General features: G+C 35.5%; 1 pseudogene; it reads right to left on the reverse strand.

Moving 5' to 3' along the window:
- LOC101586507 overlaps nucleotides 1-7,407 on the reverse strand; it is a 51,471-nt pseudogene that overhangs the window by 33,789 nt on the left and 10,275 nt on the right.

Genomic DNA, 7,407 nt, shown 5'->3' on the forward strand with positions numbered 1-7,407 from the left:
CTCTCTCTCTCTCTCTCTCTCTGTCTCCCTCTCTGTCTCTCTCTCTCCCTCTCTGTCTCTCTCTCCCTCTCTTTTTCTCTCTCTGTATGTGTGTGTGTATATTGTGTGGGGTACTTGAAATAAATTATATAAATAGAAAAATCAAATTTGTAGTTGTGATACTGTAATAAACTATGCTATTAGGTAAAATCACATGAAAAAAAGGATACCAGTCAAAACTCCTAAACACCTAAATGAAGTCTATCATCATCAGCTGCTGTGAGCAGTCAGAGTCTATGGATCCCAGAGATTACAGTCTATTTGTCTGAATTTTCTATTAACCTGAGAAGTAGAAAATTTACTCACTATACCTGTGCAGATGACTCCTGCGTCCTCATCTTGACTGCAGTTATGTGGGACCCATCCCCAGGAAGGACACTTCCACACATGAGATTCTTTTCCTGTGCAATTCAAGCCACCCAGCCAAATGGGTCCTGATCCAGATCCAAAGAAATTACCAGGTATATAATAGAAGGCCAGTCCACAGCCCAGCTGCCTGCAGACCACGTGAGCAACATTCCATTTGTTATCACAGATGGTGCCCCAGGAGCCCTGGTAAAGGTTCTCCAATCTTCCAGCACAGCGATTATTCCCATCTCTAAGACGGACCTGAGGACTATCTAAAGAGAAACAATCATGTCAGTAGTTACTTTTATACAGAGAATGAAAACTAACCCTAACACAACACAATTAAGATTGGGCTTTACTACTATCCTAGGCACCTCTCAACATGATCAGGTGAACAATCAAGAATAAAGTAACAGTTGGATGTGTCAATGTATGCTTGTAATCCCAACATTTGGAAAGATAAGGCAATAGAACCTTGTGTTTATTTTTTTCACTTGTTTGTTGTGGGTTTTTGGGAAGTTGTTTTGTTTTGTTTTGTTGTGTTGTGTTTTGTTTGAGATAGGATCTCACTATGTAGTTCAGTGGCCTTAAACTCACTGAGAGCCGGCTGGCCTAGAACTTCTGGAAATCCTCTTGCCTCAGCTTCTTTCATTTTTTCTTGGCAGAACCAGGTATTGAACTCAGGCCGTTGGGCTTCCCAGGGGAGCACTTATTTCACTGGGCCATCTCTCTGGCCCCAACCTCAGCTTCTCGAATGCTGAAATTAGAACTCATGCTTTCTACATACCAGCTACATTTTGTATTTAGGGCTTATGTATGCTACACACTAAGAATATGTCCCCAAAATTAAAGAAAAATAGTAACTAAAAAGCCACTTATCATCAATTTAAAAACCGAGCATGTCTCTTTAAACCATAAAATCTTATAGCAAAACAAAAAACTATCATCTCCAAATGCCAAAAATAATGAAAAATTCTATCTAGCGTGATGTACCTCTTCTATACACGAAAAAATCACACTAAAAAAATCACACTAATTACTTCCTCCCAACCCCCAATATCCTGAAAGTCTCAAAAGTCCAAGACTAAAGTTTCCTTTGAGAATCAAGTCAAATTCTTATCTATGAAACGCTGAAAACTCAAAAAGGAAGTTGCACTCTATAAGAAAACAAGACATAAGAATAACTTTTCCATTCCAAAAGGAATGCATGGATATGTAGGTAAGGATCGAAAAGACACTCAGAAATTAGATGGACAGATAGTAAGACCTGCAGCTCAGTGTCTTGAAGACAGGGAAACTGCTGATATTCCAGAGGGCTTGGGCAGCACCACCTCTATGGTCTTTCAGGTTGTAAGCCACATGGCTTCTCTTCAGTTAGGGCTCTGCTAGGTGACATCAACCTTCCTCAGTTGATTTTCATGTTCCTGGAATATTGAAATTCCTGGAGTCTTTATTCCAATTTTGGCTTTTTCCCCAGTTTTATGCATCACACACTTGGGGCCTCATGTCAGGTAGTATGAACTTCTTACACAATACCTGACCTCCCATGCCTTCCTTTGAAAAATGATTATACCTCTTGCTTTTTACATACCTGAAAATCCAGAGAACACCAAGGAGAACACCAATGTACCTAGACAATGATAACTGTAATCCACCTTAGACAATAGCTATAATAGCCTTTGTGTGTCCATCATTAGAAACATTCACTAGTGAGGCCTTAGTGAATATAATTATCAAATTAAATACTTTCATTTATCCACATTTGAGCTTTATAGGGTGTTATCTTGTTTAATCTCCAAAAGCCTTCAAGACACTTAGTTTCTTGCCCAATGAAAAATAATATACTGAGTTTCCTTTTAATGGGGTTAATGTCTTCAGTAATAACATTACCATTACATGTGTTTGTTTTCTGGACAAGCTCCAAGTTTATCAAATATATTTGCTCTACTTTTGCTTGTGATTCTCAATATATATAAGCCTCACAACAGCTAGCAATATGCCTGACATATGTGCAATGAAATTTCTATGACCAAATTAATTCAGTCTACTATTAGATTCTGCCATTACTCTTCATTTCAGACCTGTACAATGTTAAGGGGATGTGAAATATGTAAACAATTTCTTCAACACAATTTAGTATGTATAGCCTCTACTCTAATTATCAATAAAATCTTCTTTAATCTAAACAAATTGCCAAAAAGTATAATAAAAATTATTCAACATATTTTTCTTAAGGGAAAATGCAAGCCAAAGCTACATTGAGATTCTGTCTCATTCCAGTCAAAATTTCTATCATTAAGAATACAAAATAGGGGCTGGGGAGATAGCTCAGTAGAATAAATGCTTGCCTGGCAAGCGCAAGAGCCTGAGTTCAATCCTCAGTTCCGGAAAAAAAAAAAAAAAAAGAACACAAAATAAATAATAAAATTATACCAACAATAAATTCTGGAGATCATGTGAGGAAATAAAAACCCACACTTTTGGTGGAAGTGTAAGCTACTTCAGCCTGTATGTAATTACTATGTTTAAAAAAAAAAAACTAGCAACACAGATACCATTTGACATAGCTATATCACTAATTTGTATATTCCCCAAAGTGTTATGGACAGTGTACCATATTCATGTACAGATATACATACTTAATATATGATAATTAAGTCATAGATAAAGCCCTGATACCTATTAAGAAAAGGGTAGTTTTTTTTTTTAATTTTTTTTATTTTAACATTTAGTGTGTGTGTGTGTGTGTGTGTGTGTGTGTGTGTGTGTGTGTGTGGCCAGCTCAGCCCACCAGGGGGCGCGGCTGGCTGGCATGTGGTGCTGGAGGATTGAACCGTGGTCCCTATGCTTTGCCAAGCTTGTTCCAAGTAGGTGCTTTAGACCACTGAGCCATCTCTCCAGCCCCAAGAAAAGGGTAGTTTTTTAAGCATGTTATATACACATTCTAATACTAGAGAAGAAGGAAGTCATATCATTTGCAGGGAAATCAATAGAATTAAAATAAGATATTTCCATGACAAAGAAGAACTGTGAAAAATTCATGAAAACCAAAAAAGCTCTACAGAATGCACTGACGAATATATTAGAAAAGATAAAGACCACAAACACCAATAGAAGGAAGCCACTAGGCAGGGCAAGTAAAATTAAACAGAAAAGAAAGAGAATAAAACAACAACTGCAAAAATAACATGAAAGGGGCTGTGGAGATGGCTCAGTGGAATAAGCACTTCCCTGGCAAGCACAAGACCCCGAGTTCAATCCCTGATTTTGAAAAACAAAATTGAAAAAGATAGGCTGATACATACCAGAGATAACTAGCAATGTAAATGATCTAAATTCATCAATCAGAGGAAACAGACTGGCAGAATGAATCAAGAAATTAGAGGTACCCATATGCTGTATTCAAGAAATGCATTTAAACTGAAAAGAAATTCATAGACTAAAAGTCAAAAGATGAAAAAATTATCCATTCCATGAGAGCCCAGCAAAAAGCAGGGATAGCTAATCTATTGCAGACAATGTAAACTTTAAAAACTGATCAAAAGAGACAAGGACGGTCACCACACTTGTTAAGTGAAAACTCCAATAAGAGATAATAGTCATAAATATGTATGCACTGAACACCAGCACACACAATTACATAAAATAAATATTAGCAGACATAAAGAATAAAATAGGTACTAACACAACTCTAGAGGGTGACTTTAGTACCCACTTTCACAAATAGATCGCCAGACCAAAGAGATAAAAAAAGAAGTATCATAATTAAACCAAGCACATGGACAAATGGCCTAGATAAATGTCTGCAAAGTACTCTACCCCAAAACATCAAAATACACATTTGTCTTAGCAGCATATGAAATATTTTCCAAAATAGACCACAATTTAGCCCAGGACATATGTTTCAGTAAATGTAGAGGAATTGTAATCATCCCATACATACTATCTAATCATAGGGTAATGAATTGAAAATCAAGGACAAAATCACAAAAAGTACATAAATACATGGAAATTAAGCAACACATGTTTAAACAACCAATGGGTCACACAGGAAATTAAAGATGAAATAAAACAATGTATACAAATAAACAATAATGCTGGTACAACATCTCAAAACATGAGACACAATGAAATCAGTCCTAGGAGGTAAATTTATAATTATGAACTCTTACATTAGTAGACCAGAATGAACTCAAGTAAGCAACATAATACTGAACCTCAAACTTCTAGAAAAATAATAACAAATCAAAAAGCTCACAAAAGGGAGTGAATTATGAAGATATGAGTAGAAAATAATGCAACTGAGACTAAAAAAATACAAAAAGTCAATGAATCAAAGAGTTACTTATTCGAAAAAGAAAATAAATAATGAAATTGATACATCATTAGCGAACATCACCAAAAACAAGAAGGAAGAAAAACAAACTTAAATTAGAAATGAATGGGCTGGTGAGATAGCTCATGCACAAAAGCGTCTGCTTAGGCAAACTTAGGCAAATGTAGGGACCAGGGTTCAATCCCCAGCATCACATGCTGTGCCAGCCTTGCCCCCAGGGTAGGGTGAGCCTGGTACACACATTAAAAAGGAGAAATTAGGAATAAAAAAGGGGTAATCATGTTGTATTATAGAAATCTATAAGATCATCAGTGCCTACTATGAGAATCTATATTCTAATAAAATTGCACACATAAGAAATGGACAAATTCCTAAACACAATCGAATTGTCAAAACAAAATTAAGATGATATAAAAATTCTAAATAACCTGATATCAGATAAAGAAATTAAAGCAATACCAATGAAATAATGTAGGCCTAACTGTTCACTGTTGAAATATCCAAAATTTTAGAGAACTAACGTCACTAATGCCAAAACTTTATAAAGATATTGAAAGAGAAGCAATACTTCCAAAACATTTCTGGAGCAAGTATTACCCTGATCTGAAAACCAAAGAACCCAAACAAAAAAGAAATTTCCATAATTAATATAGATAAAAAAGTGTTCAATAAGATATTGGCAAACATGATCCAAAATATCATCAAGAATGTTATATGTTTCAGATTTTACTTACTTTGTATGGCTGATTTCTGCTGCTCTATTGAAAAGAGCAGTTAATGCCTATTTTTTTTCTTTTCTCCCAGTTTTGCACAATTAAATCTGATAATCTAAACAAATCTAAATTTATTGCTATGTAATTCAACAACCATTGTGTAATTCTTACTAATTCGTTTAGTGAAATTCTATACATTGCTAATTTTTTCTTATTATTTTATCATTTTGTGTTCTTTTAAAAAGAAAAGAGCAATAATAAAAAGAATATTATAGACCATGACCAAGTATGACTCATCCCAGTTATTAAGGGATGGTTTGATATATTCAAATTGATACAAATAATACACAATATTAACAGAACCAAAGACAAACACCACATGATCATCATAATAGGTGAAAAAATCTTTTGAATCCAACATTTATTCAAGACAAAAATCCTACAAAAATTGGAATGGATGGTCTTTACCTCAAACTGATAAAAGCCATCCATGACAAGCCAACATCTAACTTCATACTAAATAGTCAAATACTGAAAGCCTCAGTAACAAGGATGTTCCTTATCACCACTGCTATTCAACATAGTTTGAGAAATATGCAGAGCAACTAGACAAGGAAATAAAAGGAATAAGATAAGAAAGGAGAAAGCTAAATTACAATTATTTGCATATGACATGATACTCTTCACTGAAAACCCCAAAATCTCCGCAAAAAGACTTGGAGATTTGACAACCAAATATATTTGTGTGGTTGGATATGAAGTCAAAACTCAGAAATCAATAGCATTCCTGTAAACAAACAACAAAATCACTGAATGAGAGATAAAGGAATCCACACCTTTCACATTAGCATCCTCCCCCAAAAATTAAACACGTAGGAATCAATCGAACAAAGGAAGTACAAAAATCCATACATGGAAAGTTACACTACTCTCATAAAGGAGATTGAAGAGAATATCAGAAAATAGAATATCCATTTCTCACGGATAAAAAGAACCAACGTATTGAAATGGCCATACTGCCAAAATTGTAATACAGATTGAATGCAATTCCAATCAAAACACCTTTACAATAATTTTAAGAGATAAAAAAAATGCCAAAAATTAATTTGGAATCGGAAGAGGCATGGAATAGTAAATCAGTTTATGGTAACAAAAGCACATCAAGGGCCTCACAATCCTTGAATTTAGTTTATATTACAGAGCTGTACTGACAAAAAAGCAGACCTGAAGATCAATGGAACAGATTGGAACATGTAGACACAATTGCAAACATACTTGGCATTCTTCCTGTACACAAGCAGTAAATGCACAGAAAAATTAAGGAAAATATACCCTTTAAGATAGCATCCATGGGGCTAGTGAGATAGTGGTCTAAAGTGCCTGAGTAGGCAAGCTTAGGCAGGCGCAGGAAACCACTGTCCAATCCCCAGCACCACATGCAGCACCAGCCTTGCCCTCAGGGTGGGCTGAGCTGGCCCAAAATAATTAGCATCCAAAAAATGAAATAATTAGGAAAAAATCTAACAAAAGAAGAGAAAGATGTATACATTAAGAACTGCAGTACTCTGAAAAATCAGATTGAAAGGCCAGGGAGATGGTTCAGTGGAATAAGTGCTTCCTTGGCAAGCGCAAGTGTCTGAGTTCAATACCAGGTTCCGAAAAAAAAAAAAAAAAAAAAAAACAGATTGAGGGAGATAACAGAAAATGGAAAGATATTCATGCTTATGGATAAAAAGAGACAAAATTGTGAAAATGGTTATGCTCCGAAGATGATTATGCAGATTTAATGCAATTCCAATCAAAATATCATTAGTATACCTCCCAGTACCAGAGAAAGCATTCCTAAAATTCATATGGAACAAGAAGAGACCTAGAAGTGCCACCCAAATAGCTCAGCAGATTAAAGCACCTGCAAGCAGGCACAGGGGCTGGGGTTAAATCCCCAGGCCTTCCGTGCTGGCCCTAACCCTG

Source organism: Octodon degus, unplaced genomic scaffold (assembly GCF_000260255.1).
Source record: "Octodon degus isolate 3935 unplaced genomic scaffold, OctDeg1.0 scaffold00292, whole genome shotgun sequence".
In the NCBI taxonomy this organism is placed as follows: domain Eukaryota; kingdom Metazoa; phylum Chordata; class Mammalia; order Rodentia; family Octodontidae; genus Octodon; species Octodon degus.